The sequence below is a fragment of the Helicoverpa armigera genome, chromosome 24 (genome assembly GCF_030705265.1).
Source record: "Helicoverpa armigera isolate CAAS_96S chromosome 24, ASM3070526v1, whole genome shotgun sequence".
Lineage (NCBI taxonomy): Eukaryota > Metazoa > Arthropoda > Insecta > Lepidoptera > Noctuidae > Helicoverpa > Helicoverpa armigera.
This window is the reverse complement of record NC_087143.1, coordinates 9,252,683-9,274,444: the sequence shown is the minus strand read 5'-3', so window position 1 is coordinate 9,274,444 and position 21,762 is coordinate 9,252,683. Positions and strand designations below refer to the sequence as shown.

The 21,762-nt window shown below is 36.5% G+C and overlaps 1 protein-coding gene across 1 annotated transcript in view; it reads right to left on the bottom strand.

Annotated features, from left to right (window-relative positions):
• LOC135118670 (protein madd-4-like) overlaps positions 1 to 21,762 on the bottom strand; it is a 316,932-nt gene that overhangs the window by 183,782 nt on the left and 111,388 nt on the right. The window contains exon 3 of the mRNA XM_064041267.1: positions 1,719 to 1,747. The gene's annotated coding sequence lies outside the window, so the exon portion shown is untranslated. The remainder of the gene's footprint in view (positions 1 to 1,718; positions 1,748 to 21,762) is intronic.

Here is a 21,762-nt window from a genome sequence, read left to right as displayed (position 1 = left end):
TTCATACAATCTAATTCTCTCTCTACCCGCTGTTTTCCCGACCCGACACTAACCACGTAATGAGCGCACCTCAGCTTTGTGCGGCGGAGTGGCGCGCCGTGCCAGTTTCCAAATAACTGGCACGGTGACTGCCACTTGCATATGCAGGCGAAAACACTTGGAAACACTGAGCTGATTTTGTAGAAGATCTACCACATCTTCTATAAAACTAGTGAGGTCTTTCGAGTCACTGTTTGGCAGTTATTGGTCCTTCGATTATTGAGGAAAAATGTCGATACAAAGATAGCGAATTTCCACTTGACTGCCAATCAATAGACTGTAATTTAGAACTACGTTTCAGTGTAAGTTCAGATTTGTTTTGAAGCACATAGACAATTTAATAATTTTGGAAATCGGAACAAAAAAGTTTTTGATAAGTTGAATGACGTAGTTTTCTTTTCAACCTGGTTCAGTTGAGGAAAAGCCCTAATATGGACCTACTCGTATTTTCACATAGTGTTCTATATTGAAGCATCATCATCATCCAAACATTTTACATTGGTCCGTAGAACAAAGAATTCCCCTAACATATACCTTATTACCAAGTCCTCAACTGAAGCCATCTAACTTCAACTTGCAATAATCACCATTTCATTAAAGTTGTCTCAAAAGGGCTTCAGCGTGTTGGCTTCGGCCCCACGTTCGCCTCCCAAAAATCCGGGACTCTATAGTCCCGAGGTCTGGAAGAGACATACATTTATAATAATAAATAATAATAATTTATTGCCATAGAAATACATACTGCAGGATACCACAGAACAATTGACATAATAGGTTACATTTTTTTTAGATTTGTTGCAATAAAACTGCATCCCCAAAATGACGTTCCAATATTCCCCACACTCATAAAGAGCTTGGTCGAGTCATAATCGAGTCGATAGCAGCGCCCCCCGACGTCGCCCGCATTAAACTTTCAGCTGAAAGCTAATGAAACCTGAGACTGGCTATCAAATATTAATGGAAGCTCCCCGGCTTGTCATTTGTACGTCGCTAGCTGTTGAAATTACGTACGTAATATTTTAAGAAGTCTGGATTTGGTTTTTGTGAAATTAGTAGCTAGAGAACGTAATAAAGGTGGTTTTTTAAATTGAAATTCAGAGGTTTCCAAACTCTTTTGTGTCATAGACGACTTTCAAAATTTTGGTGGATCTGATTCCTTTCAAAGCTACATTACTACCAATTTCCAAATCTTGAAAAAATAATGATGAACTCCCATTTTGTCACGCTCAGTATAGATCCCCGTCGACTCTCCCTGGACCCCTAGGGTCCACCTAGACTACTTTGGAAATCACTGGTTAAGTTCATTGATTTAAAAACTAAGAATTAAAATAATAAAAAATAGAGTAAAGTAAAAGTACATAAGCAAAGAGTATTGTATAAAAAAATAAGTTTTCTTTTTAATTATTTAAGAACAATCTCTGCACTGTCTCCTCTATTTATTATGCATAATTAACTAAAATAAAAAGCAAAAAAACCACCTTCAATGTCATTCTGATAAAAATACAACGTTAAAAAATTCTCCCTTACAAATTCTCGTTCACAGATCTGTGTCCAAAAGCCATACATATATTTGTCTTTAGTCTTTTCATCTCTCAAAGAACCGAGAGCCACTTAGCTTGTTCGGAAATCCGGCCGACCTTTGTTTTTTGAGCACATCTTAGGCTTAATACTATACTTACGTTTAATCCGCACTTGTTCGCCAGATTACCTGCAAAAAGAGACATTTAAAAGTTAGTCTTTTTTTGTGAGGAGAGTGGGGGTAATTAGGACAGTGAACGAATACATTTTTTTTTTGGTGATTTTCTATTAATGTTATATTGTACATGTAGTTTTTTGGTATTTTCGGTCTCTATTTTGCTTATTTCCTTAGTTATTTTACTTTATTTATTTTGTTAGTAGGTATTAGACAGACAAAATAATGTAATTTTACCAAATATGTCATAGTAAAAAAGAAACAAAATTAAAAAGTTCTGATGACATTCATATTTTTCTTTCACCCCAACTCATATATTTTCGTTTAATAAAACCAATAACAAACTATTTTTCCAAATAAAAATAAAACACCAAACTAAGCTCATTCAAAAGTTACCATTCAGCGTGGTGTCAAGCTTTTTATTTGAACTGGCAACACACACGGATTTGAAACCTATTTTTTGCAATAGAATCTATTTCTAAATAAAATGTTGGGCCACAGCAGATTTAGATCCTATTCAATTTGATTTTTTAGGAAATGCGTAAAACGAAAAAATAAAGTCTAGAAATAAATGTTAGACCATAAAAATAAACTGACAAATAAATTGTGTTACCTATTTCCAGTTACATTTGAAATATTATTTTTACGTCTGATTGAAATATTTCTTTTTTATTCAAAGGTAAACATTGGACGTTGATATTCTAAATTGGATTTCATGAATTATTTTCAGGAGTTATAAAAATCTGACAAATACTAACTCGAAACTTTTAGGATTATTTGGGTATAATGGTATCCAAGGCCGATTTCAGTCACTCAGGACATATTATAGTGCACAAGCATTAGCACAGACACAGGTGCACTCACTATTCCTTCACTCTCATAACCTGATGGGACGGCAATCCGACACCACCGGAGAGAGATCAGGCGCAGGACATTAACATGCTCTCCGATGTATTTACCTGGGTACAGCCATTTCAAAGTTACTGTTACTGTAACAGCCTTTTTATCGTCCCACTGCTGGGCTCAGGCCTCTTCTCACACGGAGAAGGAATATATATTTCAAAGTATACATTTATAATGACTTCATTTTTTTAAGTTTACGATTTATGTAATTAGCTGTTAAAGCCGAATAAATAAATGAATATAGATATGTACATAGTAAGTTTAAATGTTTAATTAAAGTCACAAGCCATTAAAAACGTCAAGCCACGCACATTCAGATTAAAACAGAAATACGAATCGTTTTGTTTTACGTAAAATCACGGCTTCACTTATAATTAAGAAATAAAACATTCATCGGAATGAAACATTTACTTCCAAATAGCTGGAAGTTCGATGAGGATCGAGCATTTACTTAATTACAACAATTACTTTGAGTAGTCTCTTTGTTGGAAGGAAACACGGCCGGAGTATATTTTTATTTATTTTTATTACCTCTAGTTAAAGAATTTCTTTTAGGATAGCGGAATAAGTAATTCATAAAGACAAGGAAAAGCCTATGGTTGCGCGGTAATTTTCATACTCATAATTTGTTATATTGGTAATTTCACTGGTGTTTGCAATCTTATTCCCTTCCTTTTCCCGCACATACTTCAACGCATTCGTTGGAGCGAGAGGCGACACTAGCGCCATTGAGTCGTGTGTGCAACATAACAAACAAAAAAATAGCTGACAACGCGCGCGAGAGCTCACGTCTCTCTCCGATAAAAAAATCGATATTGAGTGGAAAATTGGTGTGATTTGTGTTGAACTTTATTTGTGGCAGTGCTCCTCGTACAAGAAATCGCCGTAGAAGACAACAGGTACTGTGCTCCTTTCCTTTAGGCATACTTTCTTGTTTTGTGTCGCCCGCAGTATGCCGATTTTCCCGTCGCATTTGCAATCACCAGTTTTTTCAAATTTTTCGCATCTTTACGAACCATATTGCGTTTCCCGCGTAACCAGTACGTGTGCTTTGTATATAAATGTATTATATTAAAACGCAAATTGTAATTAATTTTCTATATACACAAAATACAATTTACACTGTAAAGAAAGATATAACAAAGACCTGTATACTAAAAAGCTAAAAAAATAGGCTTCTAACCTAATTCCCTATTTTCTTCACAAATATTTGCGTCAAATTATGGGATCAGAGTAAGTACCTATAGGTTCGGTTATATAGCATGTTATATAACCGAATATTATGCATATGCGTGAGGGTGGAATCTTTGGAAGGTACCTACATGTGAAAGAGTAGGATTACATCCTATATCGAGGCCCGATTTATTGTTTCACGGAATATCTTTCCTAACATAAGATTTCAAATTTAGCCAGGGCATGAATAAATCCATACCTACATGGTTACTATCTAACCTCACCCACATAACAAATGGGTATTCAGAAATTCTGAGCAAAGCCTGACACTTGAGCCTGCAAGCTAAAAGCGAAACACCTATTATTGCTGTTTTCCTAGAAATAGCAGTATGGTTTTGTATAGTACAGGGGTGCTCGTGGCTTAATAAAAGCCACAGTGGTCGGTCGATCATAAGGTTAAGCAAGGCTTAGCATGGTCTGTCTGTGGATAGGTGACCATCTTAACCTGATGAGTGCATTTCAGAAGGTCCGTTAAATAGGTGCATCCTAGCTGTCATTTCAATATTTTTCTTTCATAGTCGTTACAGGTTCAGAAGCCAGAATATCTGTGGAAACTACATCCCTTACCTGGATAAAATATAGCTTATAATGGTCGAGGGTAATGACCGCGTAACTAGGTTGAGAAGGTCAGATATGCGGTCGCTCCTTTTAAAACACTGCTACTCAGCTGCATCCTGTTAGACTGGAAGCCGACCCGAAAGCAGTTGGGAAAAGGCTCGGCAGATGTTGGCCAGGAATAGTGTAGCTTCCCAAGAGTGTAAGAAATTTTTAAATCGTGTCAATAGTTTCTGAGCCTCAAGAGTCCAAACAAAAAACTTTATAATATTAGTTTATAGTGCCGTTAAAACTTGCAAAACAAAACATCAGAACAGTTTCATACAAACAAAACTATATAATTTGTTGTGAAGTGACTTGTTGGACCGTTTCTTTGTCTTCCATTCCTTTGTGACGGGATTAAATGACAGACAAACATACAAACAAGCCTTTTAGATAACTAACAATATGAACAGGATTCTGCATTTTCTTTGATGTAGGTACTTATTTTGCAGTTTGAAGTTGATTTTACTTTGACTTTGTTTATTTTAATGTTGGAACAAAATGATTTTGTTGAAACTTTAGTTGGTGGTGTAGTTATTATAAAGCTGACTTTATAAAAATGAGTTGTCATTTTTCTTGTTTCTATGCTATATCCTGCTACTAATATCACAAATGGGAAAGTTTGTGAGAATGTATGGGTGTACTAGCTTCTGCCAGCGGTTTCACCCGCATCCCGTGGGAACTACTTCCCATACCGGGATAAAAAGTAGCCTACAGCCTTCCTCGATAAATAGGCTATCTAACACTGAAAAAAATTTTCAAATCGGACCAGTAGTTCCTGAGATTAGCGCGTTCAAACAAAACAACAAACAAACCGTTCAGCTTTATAGTATTAGTATAGTTGTTTGTTATTCTTTCACGCAAAAACTACTGGACCGATTTGGTTGAAATTAGGTATGTAGATAGGTGATACCCTGGATTAACACAGGCAATTTTTTTATCAACACACCACGCGGGCTAAGGTAAGCGGTAGCTAGTAATTGTATCTAAAATATGGCTATTTCGTTCGTATCGACAGATTGCTAAAGATCATGCTGTCATTTCTAACATGATTCTTGGAAAATCCATTCCGATCAAACTTAGGAGTATCGATAGTGTATTTACACTTCATTCGCATTCCATGAAAACTACTTACTCCATGCGTCTGGATAAAAGCCTACAGCGTAAAGCTTTTCTCAGTAAACGAGCTGTCTGTCTAAGATATAACGTTTATTTAGCACAAACAAAAAAACACAAAGATACAATAAGGAGGAAAGATAAAAAAGGTAGGTAGAACGATCGTAAAATGCAAGCAGACAGTGCATCTTAAGTTTGCACCGAATAGAAGACCGGCTCAGCATCGTCATCATCATCTCAGCCATAGGACTTCCACTACTGAACATAAGCCTCCCCTTAGATCTCCACAGATACCTGTTGGAGGCGACCTGCATCCAACGTCGACGGCGACCTTTGTAAGGTCGTCTGTCCACCTTGTTGGTGATTATATTTTTCTAGCACATGCTGAGCTAATTCTAATTTCTAATTGTGGAAGATTTTTTCAAATCGGACTTCAGAATTACCATGTCAAAAAGAAGAGCTTGTCCTATAAAATTACAAGTGTACTCAGATGAAAGAAAGAAAGCATGTTTGCGAGTAACCAACTAAATCCACATGATGACACGAGTGTTATAAACACATAACTGCGTTTTCACGCTTACACCTTCAGCAAATAACCACTTAACTAGAAAACAAACTTATCTACGTACCCGAAACATGCTAAATTAGCCCTTATGTTTTTCACATAAAGTGGGTACGAACTACCTGTATAAGTTTGCCTGATGACGCGTGTTTGGAATACCGGACAGATGTAATACAAACAAAATTAGACTGTAGCTTTTAAGAGTTAAAGTTGAATTTTAAATGCAAGGTGTTCACGATACAGCATGTATGGAATGTCGGAAGATGAGGAGGATTAAGTGATATCCATCCTTAAGCCCAAAATTTAAGGTTTGTTTTGGGTTGAGAGAAGTTTTTTAAAATTATAAAATAGCCTTAGGATTCAGTGGGTACAAATGTAAAAGGTTTAATGTATTCAAAGCTTTGAAATGTTTTAATTAAAATGGTACTGTACTATTTTTCGAGTTTCTCTTTGTAGATTCTAAGGCACTAACGTGTGTTAAAACATTTTGTTTAAATGGAGGGAAAGTCTGAGCCGAATAATTAATTAAAAACTTTTGGAAAAATACGTTTGAGGAAAGACTGCCTGAAATTCAGGCTTTGTAGGCTTCGAGCTTGTTTTTCAAGTCATTTTGTTTGCTTGGAAACCAATTTTAGATATTGGATAAAGGAGCCACTTAAAATCTTTAGCGCAAATACTGCTTGTTGAATGTAGTTTTATTAATATAAACATAGAGCATTAAGAGGAAATAAATGAAAACGCTTTTATATATTTTGCTATGTGGTATGTATCTCAGCATACCGCGATAATATCATGTATTCAACAATTCTTTTGCATCACCCGACTTAGCAGGCAAAGTCTCATGTTTGTTCGGGTAAGACCAACTATTCAAATAATACTAGAAACCCCATTGTCCTTAATATAGAACTTACAAACGAAAACCTAATATGTACTTAGACTAAAAAGAGCAATGTACTAACTCCCACCAAACGAAGTGGGTTAACTGTAAGGAACATTCTACAAAAATAGAGAGCCACAGGATATAGGTATTCCAATTTAGGTTTTACTGACATATAGTAAATATAGTAAGTATTACAGTGACAATATTTTTGTAATACTAATTTACCTAGGGACTAATTTATGTAATACTGTATGTATAGTATCAATTGCAAATAGTCTGCAGGACCCAGGATGGCAATTCCTTTTCTTAATTATCCTTTTCAGAAGACTTGTTCACTAACATGATGATGTACAAACACTATGAGAATACTCTCACCCTAGGGATTAAAAGATTCCTAAAGAGAAAAGAAATTAATTTATGAAATGCTCTGTTGCAAGTGGTTATGCATTTTAATGTAAAATTCTGCAAACCACTCTTTTCCCTACTCATAGCTACCCAAAAACGCCAAGTGGTACCACGCCTCCACAAAAATCCCATGATTTAGAAATGCCAAATACAGTTGAACAAATATCTCTTGCGTGGGATGTTAGGCGCAGGAGTGCTTGGAAATAGTTCAAAGCTTAGATAATAGAACCAACTAGAAACGCCATCGTGTATTCCCCATTACCAAAAGAATCAACCGTTCATGTAATAATGATATCCTCCTAGCCGATTATCAGCTACGGCGCGGCGCCTGTTCTCATGAAGGAGATTAGCCAGCTGCGCAGGACATGTTATAGTGCACAAGCATTTGCGCAGACACAGGTGCGCTCACTACTTCTTCACTCTCATAGCAAAATACTAGACCAATGAGATGTAAGGCAGGTGAATTTGTATGTATGTAACATGTGTGTGAGTGAAGTTTATATTTGTGTTTGTCAATTTTTTCGTGTACGTGCATAATACTGTGATCAAACATGCATGAGTGAGTTATCACTATTTGCTTACTTATCATTATTTACTTGTTACGTTGCTTCCCCTCCTGTAATACAAACTCTTTCGCATCGTGTTCGTGACGAATCCAGTGGGTTCAATGCTCTAAGGTTCAAATGCATGTTTATCAACTACGGTTTAGTGACAATTGGTTTTTGGAACTATTTGCTTATTAGTGTAGATATCGTTGTAAGTTAAGAGGTTGGACATCTGTGGAACATTGTGTTTTAACTGATGGTGAATGAAGATGGACACAGATCGTACATAATAAGATCACAAGCGTAACTTTACGTACACATCACATCACATCACATCACATCATTAGCCTATCGCAGTCCACTGCTGGACATAGACCTCTCCAAGTGCACGCCACTGAGATCGTAACTGAACTTTACGTACATTACAATTTAATAATTTCGTTAGTTTATTCCTCTACTTTCTATTATTTTTAAGATGCATCAGACAAAAAAAACGATCACCCATCTACAAACTGACCGCGGTAAGTGTTACGTATCCTTGTTTTAATGTAACAATAAAATAATAATTAAGGTCATGGTAATATAGGTCAACACACACAAGTAGAATTAAAAAAACACGACCATCTCCACAAAGGTTCTTTGCAAATTATCTTCATTGTACATTAAATATTATACAGGCTGCTACTAAATACTTGAAAACGTTTCTATGGCAAGTTCACGGCAGCCTCTGTGAGGCAACTCTGAGCAAATATTGTCATAACTCCGTCGGGATTTGTTTAATTTGTCGCTGACGGCTTTGTGTCTCTTCTGGGACATAGATTAAGTTGTAGATGTGTAGCTTGTTTGAGGTATAAAATGTGTATATGTGTTAAGGTAGTCCTGCAAATTGTATGCAAATATTTTACTGGTTAATACAAAAATATGGTTTGTAATGTGTTCAACTGATTTGGATATTTATTGAGAAGGAGTTTCGTGTGTTTGAAAAACATTTTAATCCAACCATACTGTAGTAAAGATTTTTATTTAAGTAATTGAACTTTATTGTGTAACGCTGCCGCTAAAAATCATAAAGAACAATAAGTACCTTCAAGAAGAAAACTTTTCTCTCCACCCCAGCGTAAAATCAACTAAGTGCAGAACACAATCTATAATAAAATCTAACAGCTTCTTGGAAAATGTTCAACTTTGCAAACTAGACAAGCCGAGAGCCGTATTTCTTAACTATTCAGGTCACAATACATCTCGTAGAACCAACCCGTACATTGTTATCGAAGTTACCTATCTACGCTTTATCGTTTTAATCTTTGGCTCCAACAGCCGTAGATAACCCGGCCAAATATAGAGGTAATCTCGTCTCTTCCCGCGTCAGTTTATTACGGGGTACAGAAACGACCTATTTTATCCGGTAGGATTGTAATCTTGCATCGCATCTATTGTTATAGTAATTTCTGTGAAAATGGTTTTGCAAAGATTTTTTGCTGAGTTTTAAACTGCAGTTTTGAATAGGTAGGTAGGTTAAAAGATTGTATCTTTGTGATAGTGTCAAGGAGTATTTAATGAATGGAGCTCTTAAAAGTTGCTTTGTTTTGCTTGAAGATTACCTATGTCATGCAATTTAGTAAATGCACTTAGTAGGGAAGTGTCTAAAAACTCCTGAGCATATAATGTGAAGTTTACACTTGTGCCTTTTTACATAGAAAATGTTTAGGTAAAACTTTACTAATATATTTAACTCTGCTAAATTAGACCAAACTTTCTGTGTACTCATTTAAATCAGTTCAGTACTTCTTGCCTGAAAACACAGTTACTTTCGAATATTTGAACTAGCTAATTATTATTTTATATTAGGATTAATTAACTTAGGTGTCGATCACAGCTTATTTAAACTCCAATTGTTCATTTCTCTTTGATTTCCCACAAAAAGGGTTCAAACAAGTTTCTAAAGAAAGAAGTTCACCAAGTTCTTTTGTTTATTGTGTTTTAAAGAAAGAAAGAAAAACATGGCTAAGTGAATGAACGCCTTATCTCGGAGGGTAATGAACACAAAAGATTGTTATTCTTTTAAGCCTTAAATTAAATATATACTGTATATACAATATACTTAATATACAATTAAAACGTAGTAACTGAATATTAATATAATTAAGAGGAACTTTTTTTTTTGGTTTTATTTGTTTGCACTCAAAAGGCTCCGAAACTACAGAACCGATTTGAAAAATTCTATCACTGTTGGAAAGCTACACTCTTTTCGAGTAATATAGGCTATATTTTACCCCGGTACGGGCAATAGTTTCTTCGGAATGCGGGTGAAACCGCGGGAAAACGTAGTTACTGAATAAAAAGATGTTTGAAAGATGTTTTCATAAAAATGGTATAAAGTGCAATTCAGCTACATTGAAAGGAAAAAATACAAAAAGGACAAATTGAAAACGATGTGATGTGAAAATCAGGTCGCAATGTCCTAGTGGTTAAGGCACCAGCCTTTGAAGTACGAATGTGCTGGTTTGATTCTACTAATGGCAAGAACCAGTGTAATGATTAAGTTACTTGTAAATACTATCTAAGTATATCTTGGATACCAATGACTGGGTCAAGGTGAAGGAAAACATCATGAGGAAATTGGGAGTTAAAAGTCTAAAATAATGTAATGCGGCACTGGCTGATCTCCTGAGAGAGAACAGCCGCCGCAGCCGGCAATCGGCTGAAACGCCGATAATTCAAAAATGCATTTATCGTCTTACATACCAACCATTTTGTAAGTCAATATTAGCTATTGTTCTTCAATTCGATAGTTATTTACCAGCGTAAGTACAATCAAAAATCGATTAGCAATTGTTGGCGTTTTAACACCGGAACAAACATTCGTGTTCCTACTTAATTTCTCTTTGATAAGTGCTGATTTATTAGTATTGTACTAGCAGGTAGGAAATATGGAAAAAAAATTAAAATTCTTTTGTGATTTTTAACCGACTTCGAAAAAAAGAGGTTCTTATTTCGTCGATATTATATCGTTAAATTTTGTTTCAATCGGTAAAGCCGTTTTAGAGTAAAACGGAGTGACAAGTAACTTAGTATTTATACACTATACTATACTATACTATTGTATTTATACTAGGGCGCATTCAAACAAGTTGATTTTAAGCTGGTCGATTTTAAAATAGGTATGTTTCCTGAAGGGAGCTACTTCTTATTTACGTTGGTACTTATGTAATTTCCTCAAAGTTGCTGGCCAAATCTATTGACACTTAATAAATTATGTCCAAAAATCAACCATTTTTCCAATGCTTTGTTCAAATAAACATTGCTGCCTTCCAAAATTAATCATAACTATTTGAAGTATCGAGCCCAAAAGATAATACACATGATTAATAGTCACGTTTATCACTATCTACAAGACATTACCTATTTCTTTAATCAATACAAGAACAGTTGTAAGTACACGGTTTTCGTGTGTTTGTGAATCTATCGCCTGTGGCATTGTGTACACAGTATACTTATGTACATACCATATGTACACAGTACACACGCTTTTCTTTCGGATGGCGACAAACAAGTGACATTTGGGTGCTACTTCATTTATAAGCCCCGAAGCACGGAGTAAGGAAAGATAGCGGAGATGCCACAGGAACGTAGGTCAGGCGCCTTCTTGTAGGTCAAGCAACGTACTGCAGGTGTGATCAGTTACTGGGACTAACGAGGCGTTCGGGTTCCTTGTCAAATCAAAACTAATCTTTCAAAGATTATCCTTGATTGATGGGTTATTTTATAAGAAAGAAGATGTGTAAGGAAGGTGCTAATAACGTTCCTCGTCCCCCGAACACCTGCATTTTGTTTGGCGCGCTACTTTCTTAGGAGATTTTGCGTTATGACATCTCCGCTAGTCATTTTGTTCTCTTTGCTCCGAACAGTTGCTCAGACGAGCAGTTTTTATTATTACCTAAGCTAAAAAAAGCGTTTATTTTATTCGAATTGGTAGTCATATTTTACTACTGTTAAAAAAAAATATATTAGCTTTCCTTATAAGTATTTAGGTAGGTAGCTAATTATTCCAAAAAAGGAACAAGAAAGAAAAAAAATTAAACGCCGCTTAATTTATGATAACCGTTTCGATTAACTATTATTGTTTGTTAAATTCGACAACATTCTTATAACACTTATTTGAATGACGTGATTTGTAATAGAGAATCAGGCGGAACAGAAAAAAAGATCAGAAGGTCAGTTAAAATAAGTGCTTCGTCAAAGTACATATATTCGGATATACTTTTCTTAAGATGGTAATAGTCACCACTTATCTTCAGTTCTCGTCAGGTAACTTTGCCGCTCTGAATTTGATGTCTACCAGTCTTTATACGATAGCAAAAAAATACGATCAAAACAGTGCCTTCTGCACATGCGAAAAGCGATACATGGCTAACTTCAGACGGCTATATTTATTTGGTAGATCTCTGTACCAAAAACAATAGGTACGTTTTATTTCTAAGTGAATTTTTAGTAATTTTTTTTTAATTATTCTACAAAACATTTTGCTTTCTGTACAGCCACCTGAAAAATGGTGTACCCATTAAGTAAAATACACCAACAGCTATGTTCCAGTGTCGTCGTGGAACATACAGCCTATTATGTATGACACGAGTTTTGCCGAGTGCATACCTAACGCTACAGTGATTTCCCTAGAGAATAAGCAGAGGTACTACACCTTTGTACTGAGAGTTTTGTTAAAAACTATTTTTTTTTTGGATTTTAAAGATTAATATTAATGGAAATATCTTAAGCTACCACAAAAGATATCAAGATTTTATCAGGATACTAAATTCCACGAGCAGTTCATCCGGAACTACTCCGCACACCTAGATAAAAACCAGCCTATAATTTTTTGAATAGAGGGGCTAGTTAACACAAAGATTTTTTCAAATTAGACTTGTAATTTCTGCGATTGGTGTATTCTAACAATTTTTCAGCTATATAATACCTATTACATAGTATAGATTACGTTTAAGTGAAATGTATATTATGATTGGTGTGACAAAACATTTAGAAATTGGAAATGCTATTTCACTCGGACAGGACATTTACCTAGGGGAAGATATATACATTGTTACCATGATTTTTATCATAAACTAGCTGACCCCGCGAACTTCGTATCGTTTAAACCTTCCCTGGACCTCAACAAACATTTTAAAACCAAAATCAGCTCAATCGGCCCAGCCATTCTTGAGTTTTAGCGAGACTAACGAACAGCAATTCATTTTTATATATAAGAAGAAGAAGATGGGTAAAGTGAACCTTCTTAATTCTATCTTTCAATGGTTTAAACCTTGTCCAAAACCAATTAAAACAAAATAAATTACCTTCATTAATAGAAGTGACAAATCAGAGCAAATTATAAATAAGGTTCCATGTAATTTATATAGAATTGCCTATATTTACATTTTAAATGGCACTTTTAGTTTATTCTTGATATATAGATATCTATGTTTCGAATTTAATGGTTTCGAAGGCGCTTGCTCAATGACATTGATGAATATTTTTCATAATGATATGTTAATAAGATGAAATTAATTTTAAACGGTTTTGGGTTTCTGATATAAATGTGTTTGCTGATTAGCGTCATGTGGTGTTTGGTTTGATTAATTGTTATTGTAGATTGGTATTTGCGTTTTTAATATATTTTTTTACATTGTAATAATTCAGGATGGTTGCGAACTAATTGAATTTTAAAGAATTATCTTTGTTTATCGAATAGTAATCCTGTCTCCAAGGTGCTTTTTTTACAGTCGGTAGACATTAAAAGCTGCCTTTAACAAAAACATTATTTACTTATTCGATTGGTAGTAGATGTAGACAAAAAACAAACAACTTTCTTTAAAACTGCTTCAAGAAAACACGCGGCGTTTCGCCCGCCCGTCTGCTTAATAGAGTTCGATAGCCGAAAGTATGTGCGTGTAATGTGAAATCTTCGCTCCATCGCTTCCTCTACTATACTATCGTTATTGTTTGTACGATATCTTACCTAGATATATCTTACAAAAATTAATTTAGATGCCTGTGAGATTACTCTATGCATAAATATTGCCATTTTGTTGAAATAAACGCCCTAATTTTTCTCTGCATGCAAAAAATCTTTTAACCAGCTTATTGGTAAAAGTCATTTTTTATAAAAAAAATATATATCGGAAATAATTGCTCTATTTTTATATCCAATTCATGCCATATTCATGTTTTATTCAGCAATTTTGAGTGTTCTTACGTGCCCTTCGTATATAAGGCTGCTCTTACATTAATTAGGCGTTTTTAATCAGGCGTTTATTTAAACTTTGGTTAGATATCTGTATAAACTTCCAGGTGTATGTATGTGTTAGCTTTGTCAAGCCTTTGTTGTGGTATTTCACGAGTACTGTATAAGTTGTTTGTTTGACTGTGTGTGTTTGTGTCACTTGAGTGGTTGTCTAAGTATTATAGTGTAATTTTTGTGCGTGTTTCTATGTTCCTTGTTGACTGATTTCTTAGATAAATTATTTAAAAGAGATAATAATTTATATTGGCAGATGACTACAACGAAAAATAGCGTTCAGTATTTGGGCTACCTAAGACATAAAGTACTTAATAATATTAAAGGTTTCTTTTTTGACAGGTTCATATGATATATCAAAAGTTAGGTCCAAAAAATGAAGAAGTGAAGAGAGAAGAAGACCCCGCACCAAATTCCATGTTATAACTTTACTTCAAAATGATAGTACAACGTTTGTCTTTCAATCTAGACACACGGCAGTGTGTCCGCCAAGTTCGAGCAAAAAAAGCGACACACCGGCCGTGGGTTATATTACACGAACCATTTCGGGCCAAATTCGACCCCCCTATAACTCAAAATCTATTTTATTTACGCATACCAAATTTCTAGTATCTGTTGAGACCCCCTCACTTATCTAAAATACAAAATTTCATTAATATACCTATTGTAGGTCTTGAGATATTGACGTCAGAAAATCGCTATTTTTACTATACACTCACTGACTGACTGACTGACTCACTCATCAAAAACCTAGACCACTTCCAGTGGTCGTATTGACTTGAAATTTGGCCTGGAGGTAGGTCTTTATGTCAAGGTAAAGGGAAAAATCAGAAAATGGCCAAGTGTGAGTCGGTTTCAAAATAATGAAGGTGTTTTATACCCGGTGTAAATTTATACCCCTAAGGAACTAAAACGAAATAAATTTATCTATATTTATATAATATATCTTCGAATGGTCGTACCGATCTGAAATTCGTTACAAAGGTTTGTATTAAGTCAAAGTAAAGTAAAAATCTGATCTGAAAACGACCAAGTGTGCGTCAGTTTCGAAAATAACGAATGTGTAACTTTGATCCACGAACATAATATATGATAACATGTCATGTCAGTCAGTTGGTAAATCTAGTCCATTTAGTTAATCTAGTTCATTTCTTTGTAAGAAGCATAAATCTGAAAGATAGTATAAATGAGACATTTCCTTAACTAATTTAATCATAAGAAAAAAATACAATAATCAACCTTACAAAAATAAATGAAATCCCACCCAAAACAATAATGTGAAAGACTGCCAAGTTCGATAATATGGAAATGCTTCGCCTATAAAATAAGTGAGATCTGAATAAGTACCAAGTTCCATAGTTACATATACATCAGTTCAAAATAGTTACTTTTTAATGATGTTACTTGGCAAGTTTTAATAGAAAATTAAATACTTGATTCATTGCGTTTAGTAGGTTTATAACAAGGTGTGTGAAAACTTGCCAAGTAGCATCATTAAAAAGTAACTATTTTGAACTGATGTATATGTAACTATGGAACTTGGTACTTATTCAGATCTCACTTATTTTATAGGCGAAGCATTTCCATATTATCGAACTTGGCAGTCTTTCACATTATTGTTTTGGGTGGTATATAGTATGCAATATAGATTAGGTAAATAGGTTGGTATGTATAGATTTTACATATCATATCAGGTAACTGCGTATACCTTTCCTAAAAAAGGCCCAGAACTCGGGATCGAATGTTGTTCTAATAACATTTACCTACAAAATACCTATACGTCCTTATTTTAGGACAAAACGACCCCAATACGTGAGAAAATGGCCTTTTTAAAGGTCACTGTCCGTACTATAGTTAAATATAAAACTCGTATTGTTCCTACTAAAGAGATCCCTATTTCAGGATGTGGGTAGTCGTTAAAGGTGCCAAATAATGAAAGGAACTGAAAATGACTACCTTTTAATTGATTAATTAAAATCTCTGTAAATACTACTTGTAAGAAAATAAAAGAATAGAATAATGTGTCGATTACTAATTACTTTTGTATGTTTTGTAGCATATTTAATATTAGTGAAGTTGAGGGTGTCTCGAAATAAATCAGTCTGTGTCAAGCTATCTTGTTGTTTTACTACATGGTGACAGCGGTGGGTGAAATAAATTAAATAATCGTGTAATTGGTGGTTAAAAGTTGTTAATATTGATTGTATTTGCTGTATAAACATATTAATCATCGAGTACAATGGAACATGCGCGACCACCAGCGGAATTGAGCCTGGAAGGAGGGCCCGCCAACCGGGCCGACGCATGGCGTAAATGGTTACGTCAATTTCAAGTGTTTTTGAAAGCGTCAGGTGTTCATAAGGAGCCGTCGGATGTTCAAGCCAGTTTATTGATAAATTTGATCGGACCGGAGGGATACGACATCTTTACAACGTTTAAATTTGCAGCGGACGAAGACAAAGACAAACTAGAAAAAATTGTTGAACAATTTAATGCCCATTTCGGTACAAAATCTAATACTACCATGGTGAGATTTAAATTCTTCACAAGATGTCAAGAAATTGGTGAGAGCATAGATGAATATGTCACTGCTTTGAAGCTGTTAAGTCAGCGTTGTGAATTTGAACAACTGGAGGATAGCTTATTGCGCGATCGGATTGTGTGTGGGGTCAAGGACACGAGTGTACGCGATAGATTGCTGCGGACAGACGAATTGACTTTAGAGAAGGCGGTAAAATATGTCAAGCAAATGAAATATCCAACGACGGTGAAAAGCAGATTGAAGGTATTAAAACGGAGGCCTTAAAAAGTGCATCGGTGGACACTATTTGGAAAGGTGGACGGCGAGACGGCCGCCGTAGTGTCAGAGGCGCAAGTTTGAGTGTGGAATCACGGCGTGGGCGCGGAGCTGTCGGCGGCGGCCGGGGCAGCGGCAGCGCGGGTGCCGGCTTGCGTGGCGGCGGCGACGGTGGCGGCGCGTTTGCTGACATGCGCAGCGTTGCAAGCGGGCCAGGCGAGGCGGCGGGCCCAGCGCGCGCGCCTGTGCGGCCTGCGCTTCGGTACACTGTGATAGCGGTGAACGTTGTGCGGCGCGTAAAGTGAAGTGTTTTAATTGTGGTGGCAAGGGCCATTTCAAGGTAATGTGTCCAGTGCGTAAGTCAAGAAAGGTTTATGAACTGTACGAAGATTACGATGAAGATGATAAGAAAGACTTGTACTACATATCATCATTGGAATATGTGGATACGATTGTGCAAGCAGAAGCCTCGAAGTGGTATGAAACTCTTTATTTATCCTATACAGGCATCGAACATCGTTTCAAATTAGACACAGGTTCGGATCTTAATGTTTTATCAAAAAATGATTATATAAAATTAGGTTTATCTATGTCGAATGTTATTAAAGACCATACTCGTGCAAAATCTTTTTGCGGCAATTTCTTGTCAATTATAGGGTCTTGTATAATCAAATGGATGTATAAGAATGTTACTTATAATTTGAAGTTTATTATATCGGAACAAAACTGTCAGAGCATATTAGGTAAAGATGCCCTTGAACAAATAGGCCTTGTAAAAAGAGTGTTTTCATTGAACTTGGACAATTATAAAAATTTATTTCGGGGTCTAGGGAAATTACCCGGTACTTACACTATTCCTATTGAGAGTAATGCGAGCCCTTGCATATGTCCGGTCAGAAAAATCCCATTGGGTGTGAGAGACCAACTTAAAGAGGAATTGACTCGCATGGAAAGGTTAGGGTGATACGAAAGGTTCATCATCCTACATCCTGGGTTAATGGTATTGTTATGGCAGGAAAAAAAGATGGTAGCTTTCGAATATGTCTAGATCCGCGGCCACTAAATCGAGTAATACGACGTCAACATTATCCTTTGCCTACATTGACTGAAATAGCGACCAAGTTGAAAGGTGCGCGGTATTTTAGTAAACTAGATGCAAAATCTGGCTTTTGGATGATACAGCTGGATGACAAGAGTGCTGACTTGTGTACATTTGGGACGCCATTCGGCCGGTACCAATATTTACGTTTGCCATACGGCATAAATTCGGCTTCTGAGGTGTTTCATGCTCGAGTTAGGCAGTTGTTAGAAGACCTGGAAGGCGTCGACTCATTCGTTGATGACGTCATCGTCTGGGGTTCTACTAAGGAGGAGCATGATGAGCGCCTTCGAAGCCTTCTGGAGAGCCAATGAGGTAGGTATAAAATTCAATCCAGAAAAGTGTGAGTTCGGTGTGAATGAGGTTACTTATTTGGGCCATAGATTTAGTATTGATGGTATGAAAATAGACCAAACTAAATTAAAGGCGATTACTAATATGCCGAGTCCAACAGATCGTTCATCACTCGAACGCTTCCTCGGTATGGTTAATTATGTTAGTAAATTTATTCCTCATTATTCGGAAAAGGTTGCACCGTTGCGTAATTTGTTGAAAAAAGATAGTGAGTGGTGTTGGGGTGAGTGCGAGGAGGTCGTGGTAAGCGAGTTGAAGCGTGCGTTGTGTGCGGCGCCCGTGCTGGCGCTGTTCGAGCCGCGCGAACCCGCCGTGCTGTCGGTGGACGCGAGCGCGCGCGCTCTCGGCGCGGTGCTGCTGCAGGCCGGCCGACCTGTCGAATTCGCTTCAATGACGCTCACGGACACACAGCAAAGATACGCTCAAATTGAAAAGGAGATGCTGGCAATAGTTTTCGCTTTGGAAAGGTTTCATCAATACATCTTTGGAAAAAATGATGTAATCGTTGAAACCGATCACAAACCTTGGAGGCTTTGTTCAAAAAGTCACTTGACTCTGTGCCGGCTAGACTTCAGCGAATGATGCTTCGCGTGCAGCGTTATGACTTTCAGGTAAAGTATACGCCGGGAAAATATATGTTTGTTGCCGACACTTTATCTAGGGCCCCGCTTCCTGATTTATTAAATAATAAGGTATCGGAGGAACTCGAAGAACAGACATGTTTCTTAATACAAAACCTAAGATTTAGTGGTGGTCGGCTTGAAACTGTAAGGGTGCATACTGAACGAGATGAGGAATGTCAAACTTTAATTAATTATGTATTGAACGGCTGGCCCATTAACAAGTACAATGTGAAAGAAATAGCTCGCCCGCATTGGAGCTACAGAGAGTGTTTGGAATATGTTGATGGAACGTTGTTAATGAATAACTTGGTATTTATTCCTAAAACACTCAGGTCGGAGATGATAGAACGCGTGCACGAGGGACATCTCGGTATAGACAGGTGCAAGAGGCGTGCGCGTGACGTCATGTTTTGGCCAGGGATGTCACGCGACGTGGAGCGCGCTGTGCGTGCGTGTCGAGTGTGCTCGCTGCATGCACCCCTGCCGCAGCGCGAGCCGATCATAGCACACCACATACCTGGGTTACCATGGGCAAAGATAGGCTCGGATATTTTTGAAGTCAATAAGAAATATTTCTTGATACTAGTCGATTATTTTTCAAATTTCGTGGAAGTTTCGCCGTTAACAAGTATTTCTTCAAAGCAGGTGATATTAGCCATGAGGGATCAATTTGCCAGGCATGGCATACCCCAGGAATTGATATCTGACAATGGACCTGCCTATTCCTCTAAGGAGTTTAGAAATTTTGTTGAGAACTGGGGATTTAAGCACTCGACATCGTCACCTAATTATCCGCAGTCAAACGGACGTAGTGAGCGTGCAGTGCGAACAATGAAAGGCTTGATATCCAAGTCAGTACATTCGAATGAAGATTTCTATTTAAGCTTGCTTAATTACAGAGCAACGCCACGAGATGGCATAGCGAGCCCTGCCCAATTGCTGATGGGCCGAAGGTTAAATACTCGTCTTCCGTGTCACCATAATAAACTGTTGCCAGAAAGGGACAATACAGCTGATTATAACAACTTGATACGAAATCAAATTAGAAGCAAATCGTGGTACGACTCTCGTGCCCGGCCGCTTCCTGAATTAAAAGTAGGCGACAACGTTGTGGCGCTGGAGGGCCGCGCCGGGAGTATGCGCGAGTGCTGCGGCGCGCGGCCCAGCCTCGCTCGTACTTCGTGCTCGATGGTGCGGGCAGGGTGCTGCGTAGGAATCGTAGGCACCTAGTGAGGGTTAGTTCTCCTGATCCTGAGCCGTCTCCCGCGACATCGTCGCAACAGACGACTTGTGAGGACGATGTCACCCAGGAAGATACTGGATTAAACCATTCTTCTAGCGAGTCGGAATGTTACGATTCCTGTCCTGAACTATATGATAATGTATCTCCAAAATCATCAGTTGGCCAAATACAAAATAAGCGAACTGAAAGGGCAGCTGCAAGGGTAGCTAAAGAAAAGTTAAAATTTATGAATTAATTACCTAAACCCCATATTTACCTACTTATTATTATAATATTAATTCATTGAATAATGTCTTGATCAGGTTGATGAGTAGGTATTAATATGTTCATTTTGCATGTTTGCTTATAATTGAAACCAATTTACTTTGTGGAAAGAAAAATATATCTATTATTGTTGTATCGTACTTCTATTATTCTATTAATATTTTAGAATGTGTGTAATTAATTATTATGTAGATATTGTTACACTCTTATTTTGTTTTAAGATGGTTGTAAACAATATGAGGGATATGATAATTATATGTAACGTGTATTACTGATTCCCATTTTGAGTGTAAAAGCGATAAGGTAGGTAATTAGGTATATATGTATAAATAACTTGCAGTATTAAGTTTAAATTAAAATTGTATTGCAACTAAATATAGCTCCTATTCCTTGGGTCACATCATTGTTACTGTACTTACTTATGTTTTTATTTTGTTGCAACTTGTATGGTTACTATTTAAGTATGCTAAGCTCAACCTACATTAAAATGTTATTGTTTAAGGAGGGAGATGTAGCATATTTAATATTAGTGAAGTTGAGGGTGTCTCGAAATAAATCAGTCTGTGTCAAGCTATCTTGTTGTTTTACTACATGTTTATTTTTATTCTGAAAGATATCAGCTGGATTATGCTTTTAATTGTGTTGACATTTATTGAGGTATATTTTCATTAAAAACTTTTCAGTGCCAACCTAAAGTCAATATTTCTGCTGAACTGAAGTTTGCTGCAATGTGCTCGCCACTTAAAAATGGGGCTTCTATAACTTATGAATACCTCTACCTACATAATATGTACCTCAATCTAATAACAAAAACCATTCAATATGCAAAAACAAAAAAAAAAACTAAGATTACAGAACCAAAAAAAATACTAAAAACCCACCTACAATTTCTCCCAACCTTTCAAAGAAACATTATCACACAAAAAGATGTCTTTATCCAGAAGTTCCTGCTTTCCCAACAGAATTCTACCACTTAGACGTCCAGACACGTCGCAGCTATCAAAATTACTTACAGTCGTAATTCCGACTAACCACTTCTAGTAGAATGTTCTTTGGATATTTTTCTTGAAACTAGGATTATGATGTTTCGTCTTTATATTTAAGATTGGATTAAAGTGTT